The following is a 13,807-nucleotide window of genomic DNA, read 5'->3' as shown; positions in this document are numbered from 1 at the left end:
GTACAAAGATGGATTTTCTTTTTACGACACCGTGGTCTCCTGCTTCTGGAGAATCCCCATCAAGCTGAGGTTACACTGGAATCCACCRGCAAAAGCTGACTATGTCACCATTTAAGTCACATCTCTCTTGATTGATCATTTAATTTCTTCTTGGACATTTGACCAAAGACATTGACACTACATGCCATTTTTYAGAAAGAAACAATTATTCTGAAAATAAAAATAACTGTTGGTAAYATAAGATACAGTGGTCTTGCATTTGTTGCAAGGAGGATTGTTCCCTTATTTGAGGAGGTGGGTTTCAAATGGGATTAAACAGATAAGACTTCTATTAAATCCAATGGCAATTATCTTGATAAACTGAGGAGATCAGTTATGTGCAGGAAAATATGATGCCTACCTTATTTTTTCATTTTCAAATGTAAAACTTCACCCTTTTAAAAGTTATCCAACAAGAGCAAATCACAATTAAACACTTACAAACCTAAATACGGCATTCTCAAATTGTTAAGTATGTTTATCCCTATATTCTTYATGTGTTACTGCCAGGCTGAATGTTATCTGAAAACCAATTTAGGAAGTACAAAACCAGGAAGGATGGCAGAAATGCATCATAGTCAGAAATTCCAGAGCATTGAGTGATCCTGAGGAAATCGTGCATATTTTGAAAATGTGTTTAAGGAATAACATTTGAAGTAAGGGTACACGACACTTTCTGAAAACCAGGCCTTGTGTTCTAATTTTAGATCTCCCAAAAATGAAGCCAGTGACAACCACTAAGCCAAAAGCTCTGACATTTAAAAATACCCTATGATTGGGCATGAAGTGAAGRTAGTTCACTTCTTTCATGACTCATGACTGACAACTTAGTATTGTTTATCACAGGTCTCTGGCAAACTATTTAGACAGAAATGCCACATTTTGTAAAGATCAYATGAAACAATGAGTGTGGGAAGTGAGTGACTGTTTTGGGAAACAARCCTCAAAAAACTTAGCAAGAATTTGGAAACCACAGAGCAGGCAGCTCACTTGCAAGGAGTTTAAGGTGCAGCAAGGATCTTCTCAGAAACTACACGTGAGGAAGCCAGGGACAGCTTTTAGCCTGCTCAGCCACAGCTCACGGACACGGAAGGCAGGGATTAATTTCATGCTTGGTTCTGTACATGCATGCTCTGCTGTGCACGTACAGCAGACAGCTGTGAGGCTGAGGGGTTTTAAATTCAACTGGATTTAATTTCTCTCCATATTCTGAGGTATTGCTCAGACAGAAGCAGACACGAACAGCAAGTGCTCTTGGTGATGGAATCCTCATTTGAAGATGCTTCTCCACTTGCTCTGTGAGCTGCCTCTGACCCTGCYGGCGTTTGGGAGCAGCCTCCCAGGGAAGAGAACTTCTCAGCACAACAACCAGGAGAGGCAGTTTTGTACTGACCTGACTGCAGCCTCACAGCTGCCGTGAGCCACATTTTTAGCAACTAATTAACGCAGGAGATACTCTGCGAATTCCTGTGTTTCCTCACTTCATTGCTTTGCAATAATTAACCACGCTTTTATAGAAGCATCTTGTGATTCAGCTGAAGGAAGATTTTGGGAGCACAGAGATGTTTTTCCGTATTTGTTTTTTCTCCTCCTGGTCAGCCATCCCAGCACCCACTCTGCCCGTCCCCAGCTGTCCCTACAGACAGCAAGGGGGAACTCCTGGCACAGGGCACTGCTTTGTGATGGTTTCCATGAGCTGGTGGCTGCTCCTGCTCTGCTGGACAGAGATGTCCACATCTGGAACCATGGCCAGCCAGAAAACAGGACCAAAGCTGTCACTGAGGGAAAACCCATGCTTTGGCTTCCACTCTGGTGTAGCTGAGCCAGGAAGGCACAAACAAACAGGAACAATGCCATCCTTTCTCTCCTGCTGGGGAAGCTCCAAGTGATGTTTCTGTTCCCTCTTTTACTTTGGCTACCACTGCAAGAAACACTGACTGGATGCACTTAGAAATGTATCAAAACCAGGACCATTATTTCACTGAGCAACCAGGATTTTGTGCTTCTTCAGTACAGCAGGTCCRATCTAACACACTTTCATCCATTAAATACACTGAAAGCAGTCCCTGGCTGGGGTTTCTGCAACCCCTGTAGACTCCATGGTGCTTTTGGATCAGTGTGATGAAAGTGGTAGGCTAAGGAACGGGTCCAGAGTCAGAGCTGAATTAGAATTATGAGCTTTAAATTAATGATATTGAAAATTTTTCTTTTGCATAAGAGAAGAACAACATGATTTTGTGAAAAAAAAAAAACCCAAAAACCAAAGCAACCTAAACAAACAAACACAAAACCGCAGCAGATTATGGGAGGAAAAGAGGTGACAGATAGACTGACAGCTCTCCCTTATTGTTTGATGATTCCAGCACATACTCGGATTGCAGGAGACTCAAGTTCAGCCATCAGGTCTAACCTGTCATTGTTTATATTCTGGCAATGTGACATAAACACTTGCTTATCCTGACAAGAACAGAAGAAATCATTCCAGATTACAAGATTCCCTAAAGCTTATCTTTCTCATAGAGTATCTTTAAAATAAATTGTCATTTTCTAACAGAAAACCCCAAATATCAGTTGTTGACAGCATTTCTGACCGAAGCCAATCCCACCGTCCCTGTTCAGGTACAGTGTGGGCCAGTCTGCAAACCCACACGGGCTCAGCTGGGCAATTTGCTGTATTTTGCTGTCTTGACCATAACCTCTCCTCTCCACCCCCGTGCACAGCACCCCCTGTTCCYGACAGCCCCCAACGAGGTGTGAAATGCCGTGGCTTCTGTCCCCACTTCTATGTCCCTGTCCACCACCACTTCCCCATTCACAGCCTGGCTGTAATTTTTAGCTCTTTTGCGGCTGTTGGGCAATCGCTGCTGCTGCTGCAGAGCCTCTGTCAGCACTTTAAACACCTGCCTGTGCCCCGAGGAGCTCAGCCTGCTCTCTCCTGATGGGGACTGCCAGGGTGGAAATGTCCCGGCATAGCACCATAAAGCATCTCCAGGGTGGGCACTCGAATGGAACAATGCTGGTGACTGGGTGTGCCAGTGACACTGCCTTAAACTCATTACGAGAGACAATTATCCTGGACAAGGCACTGATCTAATTAGCCCTGATAAAGGCTGTAGATAAAGCAGGGTGCCTACACGACTTCTCGGGCACATACAGCCAGAGTTGGATGACACGGCAGGTCAGGCAGACCTAACTTTCCACGGCGAGTTGAAGGGCTGAGAAGAGGGATCACTCTGCTCAGGGCACTCCAAAAGTGCAGCTGGGCACAGCCACGGGTCTCAGGGGTGCTGCCACAATGCCAGGGCTCTCCCGTGACAGGGCTGTGGCATCCACGTGTCCTGCTCTGCCTTGCTCGGTTTAAYGTGCCACAGCACCCTGGCAGAGAGAGGGAGCACACCCCACTAAGGGAGGGTTTGGGTACAGTGCCACAAAAMCTGCTTCCAGGCAGTTTGCTTCACTCCTATTAAATATTAACTTGAAATAGAAAGGCATTTGAGAGAGTGTTGCTCACAGGCTGGGTGCCTCTGCAGCATTTTTAACAGAGTACATTGAACACCTCCTATAACATCATTTACACACRGATCAAACTACTCTTCTGAGAACTGCAAAAAGCTTTATCATCCTTAAGCTTCACCAGTGCTGGTGAGGCAGAAGTGTCTCGATTACATCCAGCCTCTGTGTGAACAAATAAAATTTGGTAGCTTCAATTTACCTACAGGTGAGATTTGCAACTGACAAGTCAAAATTATGTAAAAGGTTATCCGAGGCATTCTTATTCTGATGCAGACCAAATTTGGTTTGACCTGAGGCAGGTAAAGTGCAGGGAAAGGAGYATTTCCAGCTGTGTGTCAGAATACCTTCTCTACCTCCCTTTCTTGTTCCTTGGTGAGCAACAGTGGTGTAAGTCTGTAGCAAAGTAACACACATCCTTTTCAAATCATCCCCAATGATGTTTTACATAATCTCAGTTTACCTTATCCTACACTGCACAAGGAGCAGTGTCTATCAGGTACCAACTCTCAGCTGAATTCAAGAAATTCCCRTCTTAGAAGCTATTAAAAATACCATTCCCAAGATTGCAACTGCTTTGCTTTTATCTTTTACCTTTTACCTCTAGATTACTTTAATCTAACATGAAACAGGCCCTGCTTAAAGTGAAACAAGGGTGTGAGTACAGGGGGTCTGTATGAAGTCTGTTCATTTGAACTAAAAACTGATTTAACATTCACTGCTGAAACTTTCTGATGTTGATAAGATTTAAGGACAGCGACAGAGCTGGAAAAGCAAGCCTTGTATTTAACATGGGAGTGCCCTATCCTTGCACTAGTTCACACCTCCTGCAAAACATATGTACAGCTGTGCGCTGTGCACAGTCCTTTTTTGTGGTTATTTTTTTAGGATAAATCACTAATTCCAGTAGATGGAATTGCAGGGGTCCCTAYGTGTACAACCACACAGCTGTGCATGTGCACTGAGCAGGGTGGAAGACGTGAGATCCAGAGGGAGTTACCAAATAGAAAGGCCGTGCAAAGATGCAGGAAGATGATTAGAAAGAAACCATCTTCAATTCACCAGAAGTGCTACTGAGCACACCAACATGAAACCAGTGTGCCTTTGACTCAGCTGCTAAAGCTGTTAATGAATTATTTTGCATAAAATATGATGGCACTTGTTTGATTCTTGGCAGTTTGAAACTTAGTAGTTTATTCACCATGGCACTGACACAGCATTTAAAAATTTTTCATGCTGGTGTCTTGGTTGAGCTGGTGGAGAAAAACCTTTTTTTTTCATTCTGAACACAATACAGATGAGACAGTGCTAAAGCAGCTCCTGCAGCAAGCAACTGCAGTCTGACAGCAGGGGTCACAGTACATRAGTAAGGGACATGGCTCAGCTGCATTTATCTCAGCAACAGTGCCTCAGCTCAGCAGCACAGCCTGGGTTAGCTCTCACATGGAAAACAGCACAACCAGCTTTAAAACAGATTTGAAAATACACATAGGTGACTGTGCAAACAGGAAACCTTACACAGTGAGACGGCTCCAGGGCTATTGGGGTCAGCAYCTTCCCCAGAATGCAGCCTGGAGTGGTGGGAATGCATCCCCATAGTTAGGGCAAGCAACAGAGGGTGAGCCCGTATGTTCTGGTAGAGGACTCCCTGTATTTTATCTGGTGATCGATTAACATAAAATATAAGAACTATGTAAGAACTGGGGATTATTTTCCTCTCAGCAGCTCAGCTCTAACAGGAAGAACAAAACACGCATTGATCCAGAATAGCACGAGCTTTGTTGGGGTGGGGGAAAGTGGGAAAGGAAAGCTGCAGTTCTGCCTGGGCAGGGGAAGTGGCTGAACCTTGGTTCCTCAGTTCCTGGGGAAGTGCTTCAAGCACCAGACCTCCAGGATGGCAGCCAAAAGAAGGTGATGGCTGCACATCCAGCTGGGTCAGGCCCCAGTGTCACAGAGCCCAGAGCACCTGCCCGGACAGGACCAAACCTGTGCAGTGCTGGCTCTCCAAAATACAGAGAAATCCTGGCAAGAAAAATGCAGGAAAACTCYGTGCAGGACAGAACAACACAAAACTGAAGCATCCCAGGGGGATTCTGTTTTCTGTGCTGAGCTCTGACCTAAAGAGAACCAATTCAGGCACAGCTCAATCATGTGTTAATGGAATGGAGGTGTGTGAGGCAGCACCTGCCAGGCTCCGGGGGCACTGCCAGCACCTCCCTCCTTGACAGGGCTGGTGCAGGGGCTCTGATGCCTTTAGAGAAGCAGCCTTATCTCCACAGGCAGTTTCATGGTAAGTAAGCATCCAATTTAATTTATGACCAATTGCTTTTGTTAGGGGAGCCACCTCTGGCTCTGAGAAAAATGTTGTGTGTATGGAAAAGTATAGGAAGAGTTATTTTACTTTTTTCCTAATTACAAAAACAAACAAACAAAAAAAAAACGTCCAACAAACAAACAAGACAAACAAACAAACAAACAAACAAAAAAACCCCATTGAATTTCTAAGGGTGTGATTCCAATACTGGTGGCCTTACAAACATGCTCAGGGAAGGTGATGGGAGAAGACATCAATCAGCACCAGAAGTAAAAAAGTAATCTATAAAATTCAGGACTATGAGATTAGTTTTTTTAAAAAAAAGGGAAGTAAGTTAACCCCACAATTATTCGTATCAAGTAAACAAGCCCCAAAGCACTCCTATTCCCTCCTTTTTTTGATTGCTTTTCAGAATGTGCATCAAGCCAATTTTCCTGAACAAACAGGACTGAAACTTTTCAATAAAGGTGAAGATTAGCTCATAATCTTATGCCTCTAGGCAGTAAAGGAGATTTAAGAAAAACACCAAATACCATCAGAATCTCATTAAAATTGAAAGCATGGGCYATCCTGAGACCCTGGCACCTCCCCACCATTGCGTGGGCGCTCAGTTAAAGCCAGAGCCTAGGCAGTGGATGCTCCAAAGAACCTCAGAGTGTAAATCAATACACACAGAGTGAAATCAAACCATCTAAGATATGGTTTATATTGCAAAGATATTTTCCTGAACCTGGTTTTAACGAGGATATGAATTGTCACACTCCAGTATGAGTTTGCCAGSCTCTGTCCCAACAGAGACAGGGACACTGGCAATGCTGGCCTCGTGCCCTGCAGTCGGAGCATTGCTGAGCTCAGAAAGCACTTTCCCWTGGATGTCTCAAGCCCCACACATCTGCTCTGTGAAATATAAACTGAGCATCTGCTTTTAGCTAAGTGCAACTGAGTATGCTTCTGCACCCAAGTGCATACACCTGTTTATACCTACTTTACATCAAATAAAAAAGCAGGGATATGATTTTTTTTTTTTGACAAATTGAATCTCTGAAAATTGCTGAAGTCACATGGATCAAGAACCCAGTCACTGGCATGGACAGCAGTTCAATCAGCTGATATTTACACATGTAGCTGGTCCAACATAATTTCTAGTTTTGCTTGGGATTTGTTAAAAAAACAACCCACATGAAAAAATATCATTARAAATGGGTAGGAATCTTTGATAATTATGTCACAGTCTACTAAATTSAACAGATAAACAAAATATTCAAATACAGCACCTGATCCCATTCATACTTTAAAAGTATCCACCCAATGCCAAGCTATCTGCTTAAGAGAAGCTTAAGTCCCACTAACTAGGAAGGCCCAGAGCAAATCCACTCATGTCTGCAAATCCTCATCTCCAGAAGARCTAACAGGAATTGACAATAACAAGCCAGTCCTTATGGAGAAAAAAAATAGGCAAATATCCCCTTAACTACAGCAGGTAGAAAATGCTTCCCTTGTTCATATCTGTTTTTTAAAACCATTATAAATTCCAAGAGTACAGATGCTATTCACTACCAGGTACAGACAGAAGCAACCCAACACATTGATTGAGAAGTCATCGTCCCACGTTCACTCTGTAATGACTTCGCCTGATTTAACAGCCCTGACTAATGCCGCCATCTCCTCAACCTCACGGGTCATTTCTCTCAAAYATTATCTCAGCCTCCTACTGCCCACCTGCCAGAACTAAAAGTGAATTAAAGACAAACAATCAACGAGCTACAGCCGCAGGTGGTTCCCCAGCACAAGAGGATGGCAGCACAGAACATCCCCACGCGAAACCGCCCCGGTGYGAGCATCCCTTCCTTCCCCCTTCCCGGAGGGCTCCTGCGGGAGCGYGGCATGCAAGGGACGCGCAGGGCAGCGGGGAGGTTTCCATCACCTACAAGACATTCGGCACAGGACGATGCAGTCACAGTGGCAGAGGCAGAAGCAGTGCCAAATCCATTCCCTGCTGAGCATAGTACGGCCGCAGCCTGCTCAGCGCATCCCCAGCACACTCCTCATGCCCGGCACTCCGCGCCGCAGGCCGGCTTTCACTGGGTGTAATCAATCCCCYGGGCAGCAGCACTTAATATTTAATTGGACCCTTTTCCTCACCTGTCACAACACTTCGGGGAGTCTGAAGCCCGACTTTATTGTCTCAACTTTCACGTAATTCCGTGAAAGTATGAAAGAAATTTCACTTTCTGCCTCCCGCCCCAATCAGACCTCCCTGTGTTCGCCTACATGCAAGCAATTGCAATAAAAGCAAAGTGTGAATAAACAGAAACTTCAGTTGTCCTGAGTAAAAAAATGGCTGCAATTGAACATGCAGGATCAAGTTCACTGGCAGTGTAGCTTCTGAAGTCAAAGAGGTGCAGTGATAAATGTTGAGCACTAGTCTTAACTGTGAACAAGATGGCTTCAGAAATATGTTTATATGGCTTAAAATCCCCATCTGCTACTGAATTTTCAGTACTCTTTATCGTCTCATCATTCCTGATCTCCTCTGAGCCCAATCCTTCACTCTTTTTACTCTGCCTGCTAATCACTTTCCTCTTCTATGTTTAAGTGTGGCAGGTCTTTCAAAGGCAATCCAGTTGAAATTAAAGGAAAGTTTGTATGAGGAGGCTAAACAGAATATTTATTTGCTGTCCTCTGCCTTATCACCTTTGATCCATTTCTTTTTCTTCTCCTTGCCTTTGTATTAATTCCATCTGCTGGGGACTTCATACAGACTAACGCTCTACTCCTCAAGCAAATTCATAGCTTTGGTGGCACTTCTCTGATGTAGATCAATTAGTAGTTTGTCCCACTGAACTCAGCAGGTTTTATCTAATACCTGATTTTTAAAATATGCTGAATGAAAGTAGTAATTTTTTATAAGTTACCTATGGCTACACCAGGTGAAACCCAGGTGGAACAAGTTCATAATCAGCAATGTATCACAGCCACTCCTCCCCTTCTCAGACAATACTTATTCATCATAACTGAGATGTTGTTCACTCTCTACCTGCCTCCCACAACATTCTCAGAATGATTGATGTGTAGATATTCTAATGGCAAAGCTGCTTATCATATGTTTTCTAATGCTTGCTGCCATKAATTATTTATGTCCCATTTCAAGTCTTCAATATCAATACCTCTCAGGTACTCCCCACTATCAGATGGAGCAAAACAAGCATTAACTGATCAATATCTGAGACAGCAAAAACTCTGTTAATAGCAAACTGTCTTTTTCACTATGGCACACACATGGTCCAAACTCTACCCGTATATGCTCATTTTTTTCTACCTGCTGGCTTATAAAGCCATTAGGGGCACACCAGAAACAGGAATATTAAATTCAAACCTAAGTGTAAATTCAGGGTCTTACAGTGATAAATGACAASAGTTTCATGCAATTACATTCTGAGGATTTAAGAAGATTCAGGAATACATGTAAATGAACAAAAATGGCATTAAAATTGTAAAATTGTAGGCCATGTTTTATATTCAGGACTCCAATTTTCCTAGAAAGCATAGTATCATCAAACCCCTCCATTCTCAGTTTTGAGGGCACTTCAATCTCCTGTGCTTTCCTCCTGCATCTCACACATAAGGACTGAAGGGAAGCACCTGCCTGATGTAGAATACCAGCTAAGATCTCCGAAATGCACACTTATCCTGCACCACCATTGGAAGYACCTGCTCTTTCAAAAGAACAGTATTACACAAATGTAGTCAATTTAAAACATTATCTCRAACTAATGACAGAATCTGTAAACCCAGAGATGTACAGTTTATTTCTGTCATAAGAATGCATCCAACTGTTTCAATGACTTATTTTCTATATTATTATCTTCCACAGTCAGGTTGTGGTTTCTATGGGGTTAAATAAGGTCATGACTAATCAAAATTTGAAAAACCTCCTTCAAGGCCAAGCAGCATCTCAGAGACTCTCAAACTGATCTAATAGAGATTAACAAATTCCTACAGATCCTTCGGCAGACTTACCACCTGCACAGCAAATTCCCTGCCAACAGTCTGCCATGGAGCCAGAAAACCAGTGAGTGGGTGTGGTAATTCCTCCCTCCACCCCAGCTCCACCCTCCTCCCTAAAATTAACATAATATTTTAAAATAGCTCATTCAAACACAACATGGCAGGGCCACCATGTGACTGAGTAAATAGCAGAGCAGGAGAGCTCATATGGACTGGGAACAGCTTCTCTCAGGGACTCCACTATCACCTCTAATTCTGAAATTAAGACTGATATCCACAATCCCACCAGCAAGAGAGTGACCCCCCGAAAGTGGAAATAGCAGCGTGACYCACAGGAAAAATAATTAAAGACCTTGAGAAGGAATTTTCCCCAGAGAGTATGACATGAGCCATACCTCTGCTTTCTGCTTTGCACAAGCAAACTTATGACTTGCTGGGCACYATCAGTGCTTGTCCAAGTTTGGGAGAAAAAAAAAAAATCTGCTGTGGCCAAAAGCACTGTGAAAATACTTTTGTAACACCTGCAATGGGATTCTTAGCTGTGGTACATGTGCCACCAGCTGCATGCAAGTCACTTCAAAAGGGACACTTTATCACGCAGTATTGGGCATAAATCCCCCCCTGAAATCTTCYAATTTGTTATTAGCATTATTTGACCTTCACAAAGGTTGCAGGCCTTTGGCATCCTTACAGGGAATTCCGGAATCAGGAACACTTGAGRTGCTGTGCACCTAAAGAGATTTTAAGCAACAATTCAATTGACCACCTCTTACTCCTGTATATAAAAACCCCTTGACCTCATTYTGAGCATGAACCAATACCAGCTGGCTGAAAGGCATGCACTGCCCCAGCTAACTGCTTCTACAATCCTTGCAACAGGAAATCAATGGTGCAAATTGCATTTTGACAAACAGAAATCATTACTGACAAAAAGGCTGACGAATCCCACTTGATTCCCAGCGCTTACCTGGTGCAGCAGTCTGCTGGAAGGAGATGCACTAGATAAATGCTTCTTGCTTAAACAGAAGTTGGAAAACACTAATTCCACAATCTGCAGCAGTAAAAATAAAGGACAGCTCTGATCCTGCAAGTGGTAGCAGGCAGGCAGGTGACTCTCCTACATGAAGCCTTTTGCAGGAAGGCTGTAATTATCTGGTTGAGCACCTACTGATTGTATCTGGAGACTGTGAGCATAAGAGCCAATATGCAGCTGATACAACTCATGTCTTTTTACTTTCTGTACATTCTGTCCTTAATTGAAAAGGTTGCTTTCCTTTTTTATTCCTAATATCTATTATCCATGCTTGAGGAGGCACTTAACAGCACATTAGACAGCTAAAAACCCAGAGGCTGTGCCAACACTGAAATAACACTATGAAAGGAATCAAGTGCTTGGTTTCATTTTAGTAGTGCCTTTATCAACTGGCACTCTGAGGAGGTTTGTACTTTAGAGAGCTCTGGAAAACACTCAAGAAGGAGAACGATGAACTCTTAAGTTCCTGAGTCAGACAAAATATACTAAAAAGCCAGTGTCATGCCATTGACCAGATCTTTGTAGCTCTCAAGATGTAAACTCGTTTCTTTAATTAAGGGTCAGCGTCAGATGTTTTGTTATACTTGAAGAAGCTGCTTACACRGAACCAGCATTAACTTTTTATATCGCTCTTCTCTGCTCTCAACCTCCATTTCCACCATCAATGCCAAAGGACTCCTGGGTACTGTGCCAAGGAGAGCTGAAGTGTTTCCCACTAGTACACGATACTTGTGGGATGGCTGCTGTTCCCCAGACAACACATACCTCAGCAATTAGGTTGGAATAAGTCTGTATGGAGAAAGCAGCCTGGGAGAAAGACCTGGGAGAAAGCAGCCTGCTCATCTCCACATTTTGTCTCTCTGGAGCTGCTCCTTGCACGGAGGCTTGGCTGAGTCCATAGCAAGCCAGGACTCTTAAGATGATGGATCCTTTCCTGAATTTCAGTACCTGCAGTACACACACAAGTGAGGGGGACCAGCCGAGGAATACAGCCTGTAACCCACAATTTTTCCATGGACAGCCTGGATTCTGGTGCCTGCACCAAGACTCAGCCATGGGAGCAAGGACCCACCTGGCATAGCATCTATTTCAGAACCAGCCCATAACACGTAATTCCAGTTACAAACCATTTTAAATGCGATGCAAGACTGACAGTTTCCACCAAGAAACCGGGAGCAAGAAGCATTCCAGGCAAATGCAAGTCTCATGGATTAAGCCCAGGAAAACCCTGTCAACTCAAGCAAAAATGACAGCTACCAGAAAATTATCTGCATTGGACTATCTTGTACTGATGCCATTCTCTAATAATATGCTCTGATTAAATCATGTCAGTGTTTGTGGTACTAAATGAAGCAATATTTAAAAGACATGCTTACACTTTGCATATCTTTTCTTTGCAGGGCACTGCTAAGAGCAGAATAGCTGCACAGGAAAGATGAAGGCTGGTAAATCACTCATTTGTCATGACAGTTGTCCCATTTACAAGTTATTTAAGCTGCTGTCTGCCASTAGCCTGTAGCATGGTAACAATTAAAACAGTCACTAGTAACATACCTATATTACAGTATATTGCTTTTTAAATTGCCTTCTACAAAAAAAAWTCCAATCAATTTAACTGATGGGGAAATTTGAAGTCTGCTACACTGCTATTAGCATCATTTGGTATAAAGGAAGTGCAGGCATGCATTTGATACTTCTCAGAGGGCTCAAATTTAATTAATTTAAACTTGCAAATTGATTATRATTCACTTGAAAATGCATTCTGTTCCCTGAGAGTATGAACAGGCACTTGTGGGAAACCACTATGGACTTCTCCTACGAGGCAGAAGGACTGAGACCCAAGAAAAAGCCCTAAACTTCTGTAAAGAGGCTAGCAATCCAAAGTACTCAGCTCTGMAAACTTGTAGTTGCATCAGCACCCTCCTCAGTTATCGGTGCCAATCTAAAAGAGGGATCCATCCTCCCCGGCTGTGTCTCTSCTGATTACAGGAGAAGCCTGGGTGAGACAGAGCTATAAATACAGCTGGGATGAGTCCAATCCTAAGAGACTAAGCCATAAACTCTACCAAATTACCCGTGGATTCAGGGAGGGTTTGGAAAATGGAAYTCCACGCTCATCTTGGCTCAGCATTCCCTGCTGGTGACTCATGTTGGGTGTGCCACACACAGGCTTGCAGGGGGCACGGCGGGCAAATTTCCTTGCAGTGAGTACCTGTTTGGCTGTGCCTGGCYATCCAGAATGGGACCTCTCCTGATAAATCAAACAGGCTTTGCCCCTCCCAGTTGCAGGTTTATTCATCACCGAGTTGGGTGACCAGCTTTCTGTGCTATTATCTGTCTCATTATCGAAAGGAGGCTGGCGAGGTAAGTGGTTGTGAGACGACTGTGACACAGAGCACGTATCTTTTCTCCCAGCATAGACAAAAAGGACTTTCCAGAATAAGAGTTAAAAATAGCTGATTTGCCTTAAAGGCTGTATTCACTTTGAAACACAGAAAACAAGTCTAAGCTGCCACCTCTAATATGACAGGMATCTTTAGCAGCCTGCTCTCTGCCAAAATACCTAATTCCCTGCTCTTTCTTCATAAATTTTTTACCATTTCAAATTGTAGAGGCTTTTCAGCATGTTATGAGAAGCTTTGGGGGCGAGAGGGTAGATACAACCTTCTAAGTCACATTAAAAGCAGCCTTTTTTCAGACCAAAAAGTCTCTTCTAGGTCATTTCTTCAGATGTATTGCAATCCTGACTTTGTTCCCACATTTCTTACACCGGTGGTGTTTCAGCTCCCCAGCACCCTCTTTTAACCCTGCTCTGTGCATTTCTCCCTGGTGGAGAGCAGGCTGRACACACTCCCAGTGCTGAGGTGACTGGACAGTCTGGTTTGGGTATCAGCATCAGCAGG

The 13,807-nt window shown here is 43.5% G+C and overlaps 1 protein-coding gene across 4 annotated transcripts in view; it reads right to left on the bottom strand.

The window, feature by feature from the left end:
- EVL (Enah/Vasp-like) overlaps positions 1–13,807 on the bottom strand; it is a 143,524-nt gene that overhangs the window by 20,045 nt on the left and 109,672 nt on the right. The gene's annotated exons all lie outside the window — the stretch shown is intronic.

Source organism: Malurus melanocephalus, unplaced genomic scaffold (assembly GCF_030028575.1).
Source record: "Malurus melanocephalus ecotype Western Australia unplaced genomic scaffold, MMel_1.1 scaffold_320, whole genome shotgun sequence".
NCBI classification, from domain to species: Eukaryota; Metazoa; Chordata; class Aves; order Passeriformes; family Maluridae; genus Malurus; species Malurus melanocephalus.
Note: the sequence above shows the minus strand (reverse complement) of the source record. Positions and strands in the feature narration are given on the sequence as shown.